The 17,791-nt window shown below is 38.2% G+C and overlaps 1 protein-coding gene across 25 annotated transcripts in view; it reads left to right on the top strand.

Moving 5' to 3' along the window:
- Adgrl3 (adhesion G protein-coupled receptor L3) overlaps positions 1-17,791 on the top strand; it is a 752,737-nt gene that overhangs the window by 30,731 nt on the left and 704,215 nt on the right. For 24 of the 25 annotated variants that reach the window (XM_041671395.1, XM_041671374.1, XM_041671372.1 and 21 more), the window contains exon 2: positions 16,466-16,496. The exons of the other annotated variant lie outside the window; for it this stretch is intronic. The gene's annotated coding sequence lies outside the window, so the exon portion shown is untranslated. The remainder of the gene's footprint in view (positions 1-16,465; positions 16,497-17,791) is intronic. 25 annotated transcript variants of the gene reach the window in all.

Below are 17,791 nucleotides of genomic sequence, written 5' to 3'. Positions count from 1 at the left end.
GGAGGAAACACAAAGGAAAAGGGAAGATGAACCTATGATCTTCAAGCATGTGTGCTAGAACCTGACCATCTGAAGGAGACAACCCCTTCACTCTCACCCCAGCCACCACCTGTTTGTGAAATGAAATTGGGATTACATGTTGGAGGAGGCCACTTATTTGTCCTGGCTGCCCAGTGTAGTAATACGAGCGGCGGGGCTGTGTCCCCGGCATCCTGGCCGCCTGGCTAGCTTATGCCCCGAAATAACAACACACAAATTGTATTCTTTTAAACACTGCTTGGCCCATTATATCTAGCCTCTTCTCGGCTAACTCTCGCACCTGGACTAGCCCATTTCTAATAATCTGTGTAGCCCACGAGGTGGCTTACCAGGGAGACTCTAGCCTACGTCCATCCTGGGTCGGAGCTTCATCGCATGTGCCCCGGAGAGGGGAGCATGGCATCTGCTCCAGAGAGCAGAGCTGTCGAGTCTGAGCTCACTTCCTCTTCCTCCCAGCATTTTGTTCTGTTTACTCCACCCACCTATGTTTTAACCTATGAGAGCCAAGCAGTTTCTTTATTATAATTAACCAATGACCTTCCTCCATCAGCCCAGAACCAAAATAACCACACAGAAACTATATTACTTAAAACAGTGCTTGGTCCATTAGCTCTAGCTTCTTATTGGCTAACTCTTACATATTAATTTAATCTGTAATTAATAAAAATTACATTTTTATTAATTTGTGTATTGCCATGAGGTTGTGGCCTACCAGCAAAGTTTCAGCACATCTGTCTTTGGTTGCTCCATGGCTTCTCTTTTACTCTGCCCTTCTTTCTCGCAAAATTTAGTTTAGTTTTTCCCTGCTATAGGTCCTAAGCAGTCCTTTATTAACCAATGGTATTCACAGCGTACAGACGGAAATCCCACATCAATTACAGGTGTCCTGGCTTACTCAGATGCCTACCTCGTCCTTGTTTTTCTGTTTATAAGTAATGAGTGCTTATATAAAATGTGCTTTGCCAAATGAGATACACACAGAGATAATTTATGAAATAGAGCTTTCAAATAGTTTGAGTAAGTCCATGAAAATAATTACTCCAGTGGCCTTATCTAGACATGATTAGCTTTCTAATATGATGTTGAGAGAACTGTCATTTTGAGCTTGCAAGGATTTTGCTAGATATGCATTTTATGTTTTCTGATTCATGATCTTTGTATCAACACTGGAAGCCTTGCCTCTTTTATTTAATTATTTTTAACACAATACATGGTCAGTTTAGTTCAGCAAAAATATCAAGAGAAATTAAGTTCACATCAAGTGACGCTGAAGATCAAAACTGTAGACTGTTTTAAATACCATTTCATCGTCTGATTCGTGAAGAATTTCTGCCCAGAAGGGTTTTAAAATATTTAGAAGTTAGAGTGGGTAGAATTTGAGGTTGACTCAACCAATGACAACCCCTATAAAATCAACTTGTTTCTGAATCTCAGAAAAATCATGGATTTGACAAGACTAAAATGACAAGACACAGCAAGAATATTTAGTAGCTTTAGAAACAAATGTATTTGGCTCCTGATAAGGAGTTTGTAGAAGCTAGGTATTGCAATTCCTTTCAGATGCCACCATCTTTGAAGTATAAGTATGTATTGATGTATACTGTAATATAATATTTTGAAAACTTACTGAGGATACATTTATTGGGTATCATTATCAAGAGCTTAGAAATTACATTATTAAATATATTGCTTAAATTTTGTTTTTGAAATTGGAATTTAATTACAACATTTTCCATTCTCTTTCCTTCTACTGAGTCTCCCCATATGCCCCTCTTAAATATCCTTCAAATTTATGGCTTCTTTTTCATTAATTATTATTGAATGCATAGATGTAGTTGTATATACATATATATTCCTAAATATAATCTTTTGATTCCATATAATGTTACTTGTAATATGTTTTCAGGGCTGACTGTTGTTCCTGGATAACCAATTGGTGTGCTCTTCCCCAGGGTTACTCAATTGCCTATAATTCTTCATATTCAGTTTGGCAGATTCACTGGTGGCCTTGTTCAGCTCACATTTGGACAGTCCTGCTGGTGAGACTTTATGGGTGTAGCTACTGATGTTACTGGGAGGCATAATCTTATAGCAAAGTCCCTGACTCTCTGGCTCTTACAATCTCTCTGCCCCAACTTTAGCAATGTTTTCTGAGCCCTTAGGTGCAGGAGTATTTTGTAGATGTATCCATTGCAACTGGGCTCCACAATTCTGCATCTTGCTTAATTGTGGTTTTCTGTAGTGGTTTCCGGCTGATGCAAAGAGAAATTTCTTTCATGGGTGTGTGTGAAAACTACAATCATTGCTTGATTTTGGTTTGTATATGAGCTTTGCTTTAGGGTAAGAGATTTTTCTTTATTTGCTATGGATAAATTTAGAGTTTATCATACCTTATAAATGCTTTGTCAAACTATAGGTAGTAGAAGGCCCTGTGTAGGAAATACATAAGTGAGTAGCAGAATTATTTTGGCAAATTATGTAGCTCAGTAGCAGAACACCTAATTAGTATGAGGGAAGTCTGTATTTGATCCCAAATAACTAAACAACAACGTAAGCATGATGTACTTACCCCAGTGATGATAGAATGTAAAGAAAACGAAGGTGTTTGGAATAAGTTAGATTAGGGGCAGCAAGAAAGAGAAAGCTACTAACTAACTGTCAGGTTAATACATTTATCTTTAGCTTCGCTGGTGGTAAGACTACTCGTATACAGTCATTTTTTTTTATTTTGTTGAACTTTAGACTAAAATTATGGTTAAATTCATCTCAGTCAAAATTGAAATGAAATAGTGCTTGTAAATATGCCTAAGAAATGAAACCCCATATGTATTTGTAGATACTTCTTATTTTCCTGGAACAGGAAATCTAGCAAGGAGTAGTCCTAATTGGCATAACAAGACCACGGGGCACTTTTGTGTTGGCACAAAAGGGAGGCTTCATTGCGAATTTTGCCATTGCCGGTGTGTTTAGATCAATGACGTAAGGCAGGATGCAGAGCTGGGGGAAGTTGGAGAAATCAGTCCTGGGAATGGAAAGACATCGAGGAAAACATTCCAGTTTATCAACGTTTGAAACCCAGACACTTGGACAGAGCAGGTTGTCTGGGGAGGATACGATCTTGAAGTATAAACTGACTTGAACGAAATCAGGATCTGTTACTTAGGTAAAGGGGTTCTTTTACATGGAGACAGTAAGTGAGCCCTAGAGTCTGTAACACAGTACTTGACCCCCCTGTGATCTCTGTACCGGGCAGACATTCTACCACTATCGCTATCGTGAATGTACTGTATTTATACTCTTGAAAGTCATCAAACTCAGCTGAGATTGATTAAAATGAAGCAGTAATTTGTGGCACACTCAAATGTTAATAACGTTCTCAACACTGCCATAGTCCCTTTCTATTCATATTCTATACGTCTCCATACCAAATAAATGACTGAGACTATAGATAATACTGATTTCTATTAATTTTATCTTTCCCCCTATGCATGCTGACCGACAATAAAGCTGCGTTTAGAGATCTGGCAGACAATGACATTAAGAACTGTGACTAATTGTTAAGATTGAATGGTTTTATCAATATGCCATACACAAAGTTATGTGAGCATAATCCATCTCTCTAAATGTATCTTCCTGTGTTGGATGCCTGTCAGATGATCCTGCAGTTGACTCTGGGAGGTAAACCTCAGAACGCAAACCACGTGTGCATGGGGACAGCTCTGTTTTTGAATCTGTAATGTGGGGTTAACTTCTTAAACTATTCAGAGTGTACTTTGAGGTAGTTTTTTTTTTTTTTTTTTTATTTAAGTGAACTTTTTTCACACCTAGTGTGTTTCTTCAGCTTCCAAGTTAGGTTTGAAAAAAGTTGGCACGTTGCTGTTCGTTCCAACAACCTATCACATAGGAGTTTCATAACAGCCTGTTCTCGGGGCCATTTGACAAAATTGTTACAGTTCAGTAATTGCAAGTTTGTTTGCTGACATGCAGAATAATGCCTTGAAGCTTATCAGACTTGGAGATCATTCTCTGAAGTTTAGAGAAGACAAACTCCCAGGGAAAATGATGATTAAAAATAGGCAACGTGGCTTTGGCCCAGTTAGGCAGGTTTGGGTCCAGTGTTGGTGCCTGGGCTAAACAGGTGTTTACTGTGTTAGACAAGTGAAAAGGCAAAAAAAAAAAAAAATAATAATCTTGTTTAGCCAGTAGTAGAAATTGAGAGAAATCAATCCCTGAGACGGTTGCAGCAGTGTGTAGCCCACATCAAGGCATGCCCAATTACCAGTACACAGCAATAAAACTAAATCTACACAACCTTAGTGGGTGGACTTTCACAACTGCTGTTTTTCTAATCTTGACCGGCAACTGGGCCAGTCAGAACAATGCAAACCGAAAGACTTGCTCTGGTTTCATGAATGAAGACGTCAAGGACAGACTAGTGAGTCACACAAGAACATGATTTATGAATGCTGTGGGAGGTGAGGTGGTGGGACACAAACCACGCAGGCATTCAGGCTTGGGCTTTGTCCCTGCTACATAATGAGGCGCTGTGTTTCCACCTTGCCTTCCTTCTCTCTTCTCCTGGTTATCATTTAGGGGTGAGAGTAGAGGGACTGGCTTCAGAGTTCAGATGTCCTGTTGGTTTTCTTGAACATAATATTTTGGCAGAGCCCTTTGTAGCCATGATCCGACTATATTTCTCAAAAATACGTAAGGCCTCTACTCTAGGCGTAGAATCAAGGTTCTTTATTTCATCCTCTGAATCTAACCTGCTACTTTACACATGGAAAATGATGCATTTAAATTGATAAGGTGTAGCCTTAGCCTCAGATAATCCTGCATTGCAATTTACCATACGTTAAGAGACATACATTGAGTATGCTAATGAAGTCATGGATCCATCTTTCTGTAATCCCCAAATGAGAGGAATGGCTCACAAAAGGCAAGAATTGAGGCACTGTGTGGGGGAGGCCTTGTGAGGCAGATACATTGGCAACAGCTATGGGTCCATCTTCTATACAGAAGATTCTTTAACTCAAGAACATAGTTTTTTCCCTTCTGACCCTGCTGTCAAGCTCAAATTGCTGTTGTGTATGGAACCTTTAAAATCATGTATGTTGCAGGCAAGTCACATTCTTGAATGTACGTATTACATTATATTATATTCTTGTCTGGACATTAGCGAATTAGGAGCTCTGAATATATAAGACAGCTACACTGGAATTTGCTTGCTTTAGCCTGAATCCTAGCTTCGCAAGTTTCTAGCTCTATACAATTTTCTCCGCTCTCTTCCCTTCTTCCCCTCACTTCTTCTACCCTCCCCAGTGACCTCCACTCTCTCAGTTTACTCAGGAAATCTTGTTTTTTTCTCCTTTCTGTGTCGATCCATGTTTGTCTCTCTTGAAGTCCTCTTTGTCTAGGTTCTCTGAGGTTTAGGACATTTCCTAGTGGGACTGAGGTGAGGGGAAGCATATGTAAGTTGCAGACATGAAATACGTGCAATGATGATACCATAGGGAGAGCTGAGAAGGGGAAAATAGGGAATAGAAAATGAAAACAAAAAAAAAATAATGTAAGGGCTTGTTGCTGAAGAGAGTACTTCAGACACTCTTGTTCTGTGTAATTAGTGACCTTTTTCAGAGCACTTTCAATGAGGGTGCTGTTGCCTGAAAGATGATTATATTGGTTGGAAACCAAGGGGTAACGACAACAACAAGAAACATTCAGCATGAATTCTTTCCGCAGCAGGAGACTTTTTCACGATGGATTTTTATAATTGTCGTAAAAGCATTATGTCTTTTAAAAACAAATTCCATTGAACTGGTAAGAATGGTCAGTAAGCGAAGGCACTTTGCCATGAAGCCTGAAAACCTGGCTCTCGTCCCTGCCTCATACCTGATGGTGGGAGTTGACCTCTGCCCTCCATACATGCGCTGTAATGTGTGTGCCTGCCCTTACCACAACAACATCAATAAATCAGAAAAAGGTAATGGTAAGCTGTTTGAAGTACTCCAGTCTGTGGCTCTGTAATTAGTTATATTCTAGAGCCGTGGAATCCGTAGCTGCTATGATTATGGCTACAGTGCTGGGTATGATGAGGTCCTGGAAACACTGCTACAGTAGAACATGACCTCCTCCTTTGCCCATCTTCTGGCAAATATGTTGCAAAAAAAAAAAGACATTGAGAAAGAAAAATGAAAACTCCAGCGTTGAAAGATGAATTAGAGATTCTTGTGAAGATCAGTTTGTGTCTCTGCCTGTTTCAGATCCACTTTCTAGACGGAAGAAGTGAAATACCAAGCAAACGCCCTTTAACCACACACACTCTGATGAGATAGGAGTCTCAGCTTCCCTTTCTACACACGTAGGCACAAAGTCTACCTTATGGCTATAGAATGTATATGAGAAAATATGTTCTTATGTACCCAATAGAATAAGTTATTGTAAATTCTTAGGGAATGTTAGATGCCTTCAAACTCCAGATTCCCACTCCAAACATGGGCTTTGCCTTGCTCTAGTGGCTACTCTGGAGACATGTCCTGAATTAAAGATCAGTCTGTACTGTTTGCCTGAATGTGTGATAGAGATGCGTTGAATTAGTTCTCTATTTTCTTTCTTTTAGTACAAATCCATAATTCTTTAAATTGCACCTCTTTTCTAGCTATGTGACTGATTGCATGAAGCACACTGTACGTTATGGTGTGTCCTCTTGAGAAAGATATTCCTGTGAGCTGAACCTTATCCACTGAAAGGGTTGAAGACATAGGTATGTCATGTTATCTCAAAGGCCTTCTTTTCGAAGGGCTGGCTGAAGTAGCACCCAATCTGATAAAAGAGTGTGCCACTCAGAAAGAGACTGTTTAGCTCAGATGATACCAAACAGACCCAAATCCTATTGGTCCCTGTTGTGAGACCAGTTGCCTGACTATGGAAGCTATAGATATTTAATCCAGTTGATTGCCTCCTATCTGATCCCATGTTTGGTTGACTTCCCCAATGCCAGTATTTACGGAGGGTTAGACTAGTAGATGGGACCTCAGGTGTTTTGGTCCTTGTGGCGATTATTTCCTACTGGAGATTAATAAATTCATTTTCTATACAAGTATTCTATATTTTGTGAGTGTGTTTCTCAGTGATCCTATTTTTTCTTGATATATTTTCTTTATTAATATCTTTAAGCATGTGATAAGCCTTTTTCCTCTGGAATGTGAACATGAGGTACTTTGTGTCTTTTTCTTTGTGATGCATAAAATGAAAATTAGTAACTTTCATGATTATTCTTGTTTATTTGGTACTAGATAAAAATATATTTTTGCTAATGGTTGTTATCATAATAAGAATTTTCAATGTTTGTTTGAAAGGAGTAAAATTTTTATGAGTGTGTATCAGTGTTCTGAAAACAAAGTAGCTTTAATGATTTCCAGTGCTCAGAAACAGAAGTCATTGTAAGATGTATAGACTTAATGTTGTCACCCTTATTAACTTTAAGAAATGCAAGATAAATTTTACTAATAATTTTTTGAAATATAATTGTCATGAGAAGTTGTTAGTCATTTTTTAATTCAATAAAGTGTATTGAAGTTAGTTTTCCTAAGTATCCTATATATCAAAAACTACTTGCCTGCATGAAAGAATTATTGTCTTTGTAGGGCCGAGTTTTCTATTTTAGATAAAGAAGAGCATGGATTGAATTTGTATTTCAAGTATTACATTAATATAACTTTTGCATGTTGATTCATATATAATCACTGTTTAAAAATATAATCTTATTTGCAGTTAAATTTCTAGTACCTGTTTAGTTTAATATTATTCATTTTCTAGAACTGTTTATTTTCATTTTTTTGTGTATATGTATGTGTGAGTGCTAGATGCATGTTTGGTTCCCACAGAGTCAGAAGAAGTCATTGGATACACTGGAACTGAAGCTACAAATTATGAATGGTTGTGAGCCACCATGTGGGTGCTGGAAACCAAACCTGGGTCTTCCTCAGGAACAGCAATTGTTCTTAATGGCTGAGCCATCTTTCCAGCCCTTGATCCTTATGTATTATATTGGCTTTGTATCAAGAATTACTTTTACCTTTCATGTAATGTTTTCTTTGAATACATGAATAATAAGCAGGTCTCTGCAATAGATGGGATCCTTTCCATTGTGTGTGTGTGTGTGTGTGTGTGTGTGTGTGTGTGTTCATCACGACTGCAGGAAAAGTTAGGTATTTACAGTTTTTCAACTTTAATTAATTTAAAGTACTAAACTGTTTTTGTCTTTTTGTGGGGACCGAATTATGTAGGCCTATATTTTACAGAAAGAAATGTTTTCAGTCTACATGACAGAATAGATATGGACAGGATGTGACCTAAGTTGTTTGGAAAATAAACGCAGGTGATTTGGGGATGTTATTTCAGGATTTAAATGATCCCTAAAACTCCCTCCCAAATACTGTCATACAGATTGTGCCTCATTTATTCCCACACTCCACTCTGGTACGAGAAATGTTTTATGTCTGGGCTGGTCCCTGACATCTTTTGATAACCTCAATCCTTACATTGAAGTTTTAGGTTTTTTTACATGAGTTTCTACTGACCACTTATTTAGTGACAGGACAGGAAGTTGTATTTTGCTACACTTCTGGTTAATCTTTATTCTCCAACACAAGGAATGACATTAAATGTGACTAGAGAGATCCCCACCATATATCCATATCGGGCTTTGCACAATTCTAAGACATGTTTCTTTCTCTAGAACCCTGAAGTGTATTCCAGTCTCTGCTTTGTATGTTCTGCATATTGGTAAATACCATTAAAACTAGAACTATCAGCTTAAAGAAGCTAAAAATAGCTGGAAAATAATTAATATTACTGAGCGTTTCTGCAGTTATTAGTATTCTGGAAGTAGTTCACCAAGTTGCGTTATCTATTTGAAAACTCTGCAATATTTATTTTTAAAATCTGGTCAGAAATCACAGTCCTAGGGCATCAAATATTGCACATGCCCTCCTCAATGCCACGTGATTTTGTATACGAAGACTGTGTGTAATCAAATGGTCATTTCGAAATCCGAAAACACAGAGAAATTCTTTTCTGAGTAGCTCTTGCAATAATGAATGCAGCTTACTGAGATGAATAACTTGACACTTGCTCTTTTGCAGTCCTAGGTTTGTGCTGTTCCCCGTTCTTTGGAGGCCTAGACTTCTTCCTTACAGCTGATTGATTTTGAATTTTTCAAACTGATTAATGTTTTCATTTGAATGGTAATGCTGACTTTGCAGAAGATGTGATCTTTTAATTAGCAGATGCTGAGATTAGCATTAGGGCTGAGCAGTAATTAGCGTTTGTTCTTGTAGTACAGGAGCACAAACTGGGTACTGCCGCAGACACAACTCCCGTGCCTCCTTGACCGTGGCCCTTTAGAATACCTTTGTGAGACAAGTTCAAAATAACTGACACACTAATCACCTTGGAACTTAGCATTGTAGCAAATGATGGATCCACTCATGGGAAAAGAAATTTCACTTTTCATGTATTATCAATAAATAGGAGAGTTTCACTTGCAGAGTTTCTAAGTATTTCACAATGGTGTTTTAAACATTGTTTTTTTTTTAAGTTGTGATTCTTTGTGTGTAAAAATTAGAGTAGGCATATGAATATGTCTTGGAAAAATCCAAAGCCTTTACATATTTCGCTTCTATTAGTAACATTACTAATTAGAATTAATTACTAATTAGTAAACCCATTCCATTTTCATAGTTATTTTGAGGATCAACCTGAAAGAGATGGCTCCAGTTATAGGCAGTAAAGAAAGAGTTAAGATTTGGAGGCTGGTTTCAAGCAAACTGGATGCTAATTCTTGCAAGGGCTCAGTTTCAAGACCTCATCAGCAACATGAAGGTGAAAGAGAATTATTGCTAAGAGTAAAGCAGATGTTGAGCCAGTAGCACGCAACCCACATTAATGAGTAATGTTCACCGGTAGAAGTTCTCCATACAATCATCAGTGCCCATTGCCATAAGTGGCCTACATTTAAAACTTACAGAGAATGATGGAGTAGGTTTATTTCTCAAATAGAATGATTAGTGAACACCCGCTAGTTACAGTGCACGGAAAGTATAACTGACACATCAACCTTTTCTGCAGAAATTCATTGGCTCTTCTCCTTGACAGAAAGTCCTTCAAGGAATCCTGTGGAGAGGCTGGGTGTCCCCTCCAAAACTGCACATGGGAAGTGAGTGTGAGTGTTTTTGTTTTGTTTTCAGTAGTTTACACAACAACTGGTAGGGGGAGAACAAGTAGGAATGATGCATCATTCATTGAGGCGCAAGTTATTTTGCTTACATACACAATTTTAGGGCTCTGATAGTAGACAGAGAGGTGCTGCATAGATGCTAAACATGGGTTTACTGCTTAATGTGTATCAAACGGCTACCTATGAAGTTTTGACCATTATTATTTAAAGAGTAAATTATTGCTGATCCCTAGAGCCTAGAGAGACTTGGTCTTACATATAACTCCTTTTCCCCATTCCATTGATGGCTATTAAAATAGCCCTAAAGTAAATGCATTTGCATTTGTTACTATGGAGGCTGCTCTCCCAGGAGACAACAAACAGAACACTTCAAACTCTTGAGTGAGCAGGATGATTGACTGATTAAATCTCCATCTCTTCTCCCACCCCCACCCCCGCACCACCCCTGCTTGCTGCCTGCCCTCTTACATATGAACAGAGAAAGACTAACAAAATAAGTCAAAGTAGATTTCCAGGGAAGAAAAAAGGGGGGGGGGGAAGGAAAACCCCAAGAAATACATTTTTTTTCTTAAAAAAGAAAAGTATTAGTGCTGTTTGAATGCAAGGGATTTTCAGCTTGAAAAGGAAATAGAATTTTTTTTCAGGGTATCATTTTATTCTAAAACAGAAAAACAAAACTACGCCGAAGTAGAAGTGTCGCTACTTTAGAATTAGAAAACAGGTTCCTGAAGCAGAGCTGGCTGTTTAATTTACACTCATCAGTCACACTATCTGTTTGCTTGAGTGCATCCTAGGAGATCACTTCAGCGTTCAGACCCAGCTAGTTAGGGTCACTTTAGTCCATTTGTGCTACTATAGCCGAAATACACCAGACTGGCTTATTTATAAGTAACAGAAATTCCCTTTCACGGTTCTGGAAAGCTGGGAAGGTCCAAAGATTATGCCTTTGGTGAGGGTTCCTCCTTATTCCATGGCGATGACTGACAGTCTGTGTACCCCTATGTCAGGAAGAAAACATATCTGGTTAGAAAGTAGAAAAGCAAAAAAAAAAAAAATAGTCTAGCTGCTTCTTTAGAATCCTTCTATTATGCGTCTTAATAGAGTTTTCAAGGGCTCGGCATTCATATATTGAACAACACCAAAGACTCCCCTCAGTATTTTCTCACCAGGTCTTAGGCTCTGATATAGGAATTTAGGAGAGTCGTGTATGTAAATTAAAGCATAAAAGGCATGTTTTCCCAGCTGAGCTTGCAAGATTTTCTTTCACATTTGTGTTTGCTTATTCTTTATTTGGTGATGCTCGGGACGGAAACCAAAAGCTCCATTCATAGCCGACAGGCACTGTGCCAGAGAGTTACACCTGCAACCCTGCACAAGTCTGATAGAGAAGGCCACCTCCTAGTCAGTGCAAAGTTTCCTGGAATGGAACATATCTAAAACAGAAGGGCAGATGTTTATTGTTGCTTTTTTTCTTGCTCTATTAATGTTTAAATAAAATTTAACATATATGTAAATAAGATTTGTATATAGATGTTATATACTTATATTTGTAGATAATGTCTATTTTATACAAATATAAGTATTTGATATATATTTATACCTAAATATATATATTTCTGTCTCTTCCTCCATGCAACCCTTTTTATTATTTGACAGCCATATGTCCATTCATTCTTTTTTCTGTTTGGGTATGTGTGATATATCCACGTGTGTACATGTGTACATGTGCATCTGTATGACTCAGAGACCAATAAAACGGTATCTTCTTTTATCACTGATAAATACATTATTTAGAACCAGAAGCTCAACAATTTGGTTAGACTAGCTGAAGAGAAAATCTTTTGGATCTGCCCTGCCTTTCTTGTGCAGCACTGAGGTTCCCTAAAGAGGACTGCTTCTGGGAGAAGTTGGGCATGGCTTCTGGTGTGCTGACCATGTTCCAGTGATTGGCCCCACCCCTGTGAGGACTGAGGGAGCACAGCTCTGACTAGGTGCCTTGTTTTATAGGAATAAAAAGAGGGCAAGTAATGAGAGGGTCTGCGGAGTTGGGAGTGGATCTGGGAAGAGTTGGGACTGAATATGATCACGATACACTGTGTAAAATTGCCAAATTAAAAAAGAATTAATGAAAATAAAAAGAGAGGATTGTGTCAGTTGTGATGAGCACCTAGGGCTGATTTTTTTCTTTTTATTTTATTTAAAACAAAACAAAACAAAACCCACCTTTTTCATTTTACATACCAATCCCAGTTCTCACTCCTTCTCCTCCCATTTCCTTCACTACCACCCTATCCACTCCTCAGAGAGAGTAACACAGGACCAAAGCTCTCTCTACTATATCTAGGCTGAGCAAGGTATCTCTCCAAAGAGAATGGGTTCCAAAAATCCAGTAGAATCAGTAGGGATAAAAACCCTGGTCCCACTGCCAGGGGTCTGGCATTCTGCTCCAGCCATACAGCTGTCACCCACACTCTGAGGGCCTACTTTGGTTCTATGCTGGTTCCTTCCCTGTCCGACTTCCCTGTCGGTGAGCTCCTGTTAGCTCAGGCAAACTGTTTTAGTGTGTGTCCCCATCATGGTCTTGACCTCTTTGCTCATATTCTCACTCCTCCCACTCTTCGACTGCAGTTTGGAAGTTCAGCCCGGTGCTCTGCTGTGACTCTGTAGGGCTGAAGTTTTAAACAAGAATAGGTTCAGTAGAGTGTCCAGAAGTCTTGAGTGATAAGCAAAGGCTTTTTAAAAAACTCTGTTAGGAAATTAAAGAGCATATAGGTTCTTAAATTAGGCATCAATATATTGAACTACTTTCATCAGTTCCCTGCTTATGTAGATTAATTTATAATTGACTCAGAATTGCTTTTTAAATTTTTATGTCTGATGTTGGAAAGAACATGCTTTTAAGTTGCTTTGCATATTTAGGTCTTATTGAATTTGTAAGTTATTTAAAAGCTGATAATAAGAACTTCAAATTGGTGGGGAATTCTTCCATGCATTCCTTTTAAAGCTCAATCTTCTGCTTTAGTAAAATCACTCTCTTCTTTAGAGTATTTGTGTAGACTTCTCAGGAGTGCAAAAATATAACTCGATAGTCCATGCATTCTTACAGTTTTGCTCTGCTTGCTGGTGTACTGTTTGGTTAAAAATTTGCTATATGTTGCATAGCATATCTTTGAAGTTCCTACATTGATTTGGTATTTGGCACAGTTTATTTTGTGCAGTTGACTGGTCATGCAGTTGCTTTCACTCTATCATCCTTTGAACACGATTCTAAATGCCCCAAGCGCTGCCTCTGCATTTTCCGTCTGTTCTCACCTTACTTCTTTAGGGCGAACTCTACTTGAGGCCTCCTTTTGTTTCCTCACTTGTGATTCATACTAATCAGAACCTACACAACCTCCTGCCTTTACCCAGGGTGCCATCTCTCACTCCACCCTGCTTCCCGGGCAGCACTTAGTCATCATTTTATTTGCTTGATTATCTGTTTAATGTTTGACTCCTTTTGCCCATTGTAAGCTCAGTAAGAAGATGATTGTATCTATTATGTGGCACTGTTGTATATCTATTGCCCACGGAGGACTAAGCACGTAGTTGGTGTTCAGTAAGTATGTGTTAAATGAGGTGAACAAATATCATTCAGGCCGATTAAGTTTTGCTCCAATGTTTTTTAAGCACAAGAGTCTTAATTGCCCTAAGGAAGCCTGTAAGCTGTTTGGGAGTTTCCACAATTATTAGAATAATTCCATTTTTCTTATCTATTGATTTATACTTGAAACAAAGGGCACACATGTTATCTTAAACAGTGACTATTGATCTTTATGTAAGTTCGTTCTTAAGATTACTGTCTGAAGCACCCCCTAAAAACAAGGTTTGGTTGTATCACTAAGGATTTTTCCAGTGAAACAGTTGCATAAATTTTCATGGATATTAGACTAACAATGCAGACAATAACACAGAAATTCCCAGTACACAAGTTATTATTGCCTGAAGGCTGTTGGTGAACAGTTTTCTCTGAACTGCTTAGGAATGTGCTGTCATTTGTAGGGTAAACAGAATATAGTGAGAATTTCATTTTCACAGACTATTATGATCTTAATGCCTCATTAATACATTTGTGAATGATAATATTTGGTTTAATATTAAAATATATATTAATTTTTTGATAGAAATTGAGAAACTATTGATGATTGATTTATTGAAGAGTTTATCTGTGCAAGGCAGTGTCCACAGACATACTAGTCATGTACATTCCATGGTTTAAGGATTCTGTTTTTAAGTTTGGTTGAAAAGGGGATAAGTGGTCTAAAAAGTTTGCAAATAGCAATAGGAATACTGAGGGGACACAGTTTCAACAACATGGGGATCCACTGAATAGTCACCAAAAGAGGTGATACTAAATGTAGGTATCTATACATGAGCAAAGTTTCAGTAGGTGAATTGGTAAGACACCTGTGTGCCTACTGTATATCGGCATAAGAGTTTGACTTTCAACCAAAACAGGGAATAAAGAAAAGCATCAAGTGATAAGGAAACTAATTGATCTGTTGCTACGGTACCTCAATCACAAACCTAGTCTGGACCTAATGTGAACAAGCTTTCTATAGGCTTCTTCAAGGGTTAAAATTTATACAGGCCAAAACCAAGAACATATCCAGATCATATGTGAATAGACATTTTATCTCATTCTTCTGCTGAACTGAAGAATAATGACATCAGTTAGAGACTTTTAAAGTCTGTCCACAGAGTAATCGTTCCTCTCATAGGCAGTGCTAACTAATGCATGTGGAGATCATCTATTGGTTTATTTCTCCTGAGAGAAGTCGTTGCCTGAGAGAACATAGTTCTGACACTATCTATGAAGATAAGTGGCTTGTGTTTGCAATGAAAGATGAGTGTAAGTGTTAGAAATATTTATTTCTGAACTTGACAGGTCATTAAAGCCTGATTTTATTTTGAAGGCAAACTATTTAATATCCAATTTTGGTCCTCTTCATAAACATTTGTGTCTGTGGAAACTTTGACAAGTAATATTAAAAGGCTACTGCATCTGATCATTTGGGTAAAACCCAAGGTTGATTTTAACATTGTCAATATAAAATCAGTTAAAGGATATTGTTTTCATTTGCAACCTAATAAAACTAACCACATTATTTGGACTGATTTTATTCAGCCTAACTTTACTACTGGAATATCTTAGTGAATTACTGCCCTTGAATTTATTAACTTTTTTCTCTATAGTAAGCTATATTTGTATTGCATTTTAAACATACCATTAATTGACAGAATGCAAAGACAAGGCTCACTCATGACTATTAGATCTCCTCAACTTTCCCAGCCTGTCATATTTTATAGAATGAAAGTTTGTAGGTTATGGAGTTCAGTTGGAGACCTTTATCTGTGAAAGTTTAATAGCTGACTCCAGTAAACAGTGATTTATGTAGTAGTAAATATGATTAAAGGGGAGGGATTGTTTTCTATTGATCAAACAGTAAAGTAGTGGGGATTAAGTTTGTATATAAGGTCATCTACTCTCTGCACATATTTTGCTGCCAAAAATGTTTTATTTATATAAATACTCATTTGATAGAACCTAAGTAAATGTTATTTGAACAAAATCATGGGCAACATGCAGTTTTTTTCTTTCTTTTTTTTTTTTTTAAAAAAACAAGGTCTACATTACTACAAAACAACAGGTATATGGATTTTATGCTCTCTTGTGTGAGTTTGAATACCTGGTATTTAAAAAATTAAACTAGCATTTAATAAGGTTGTTGTGCAACGAAAGAATGAGTCTATAAAATACAACCAGTTCTTGCTTTATCAATGTGGCTACCCCCTGAGTTGTGTAACTGGAGACATACAGATAGAGTCAGCTCCCATTAAAACAGAGTTTCTTTCTCGGTGGACTACTGCATTCTGGCAGACCGAGGATGGGATCTGAACAATAGCCAACAGTGATTGGCTCAAAGATAGTCTTTGCCAGTGCATTCTCATGTGCTATGATGATGGGGCTGTTCCGATTCCTGTGCCTCGTTCTGTGCCTCTCTTGCTTCTCCCACTCGTGTTTGCCGAGTGTGTTTTAAGCCCACTGTTTTGTTCCTTGTGAACTAACTGTTTAGAGATAAGTGAAGAGTTTGCTAAATAAGGCATTTACCACATAATCTTTTCCTTTTCCTTACTCTTCTGCAGATGCCGATTTGAAGAGCTACCCTGAAAACTGGTGAGTGGGTTATGCAATGCCCAATGACGATGTGCCGTCTTGGGCATTGTGTTTTTCTCTCTCTTCCTTCCCAGTGCTTCATCTATCTGATGCACGTTCAGTTTTGCTCTTTCCTTTGGCTTCCTTTGACAGACTGTCAAGGACAGCAGAAGAAAAATCTGATAGACGTGTGGATCAGTGCTATTACACATGTAAGGGTTTTAGCCTCTGCTGAACCTTGAGTGCCACTCAGTGAATCCTTGCTGTCTCTCTGTCTGCTCCCTTTCTCATCTATCATGTTCTTTGTGTTTGCATGTGATGTTCTTTCCCTGAAATGCTCTTTTAAATGGTTTTTTTCTAGATGAATGCTAGTCATCCTTTAAGTCTGGACTGGCTGGTACCTCAGTTTACTAAGCTTTGTAGTCTGCCTCTTGTCCTCCATGTCTCCCCCTGGCACTATCTCCAGCACAGTGAGTTTATTTCTTTGCGCTGGACTTGTGCACCATCAGCAGTGTTGCCGTTAGGTTAGGCACTGCATGAAGTTACCGAGGGCCGTGCCCACGCTTCTCGAATTGTTTCTTTGTTCATTGTGTGGCACATGGTTAACATTATGTTGGATCAGCTAAATCAATCAAGTGCCTGGAAAAAAAATGTCATCCACGAATGCTTCCTGCTAGAGGAACAAGTGCCACCATCTTACAGTTTGTCACAATGCCTTCCTGCTCATAATTATCATACTTTATTTTGAACACATCCTGAAACAGTGATAGCGTTAAGTGGCAACTAGATGGGCGAGTGAGGAAGTAGCTCAAATGATAATCTGCTTCCTTGCTTTCTGATAAGGTAATGAAACACCTTCTAGAACATATCTCAATTTTTGAAAACAGATTTCAGGTTATGGGAGCTCACAGTATCTGCATGTTGGTCCATCCACAGTTTGTTGTCATCTGCACATCACTCATGAGCTGCTTTTGTGTTTCTTTCCCATGTTTATCACATATTTTGATGTTACGGTCTTTTGCCTCCTGACTGTGGATATCTTAAACATAAAATCTACAGTGCTTTTAATACGTATTTCCATCAACTACTTACCAGCTGTTGAGACAACAGCTGACTTTTCTTCTGTAGTATAAGGGCGGAGCCTTTGCGTTGGTTTACAGCTGTCAAGAGCTTCTGATTCTGCTCCTTCGCTGCCTTGAAAACCCACGTCCCTTATTATGTAAAATAGCCCAGCTGCTCTCTGGTTTTTAACAGGTGATGGGGAAGAGTTCCTGACAGAATAGTAAATATTCGGACCAATTAGAAGGGAAGCTTGG

The sequence above is a fragment of the Microtus oregoni genome, unplaced genomic scaffold (genome assembly GCF_018167655.1).
Source record: "Microtus oregoni isolate MIOR12 unplaced genomic scaffold, Mior012 000021F_ref0000039, whole genome shotgun sequence".
NCBI classification, from domain to species: Eukaryota; Metazoa; Chordata; class Mammalia; order Rodentia; family Cricetidae; genus Microtus; species Microtus oregoni.
This window is presented reverse-complemented; position numbering and strand designations above follow the sequence as displayed.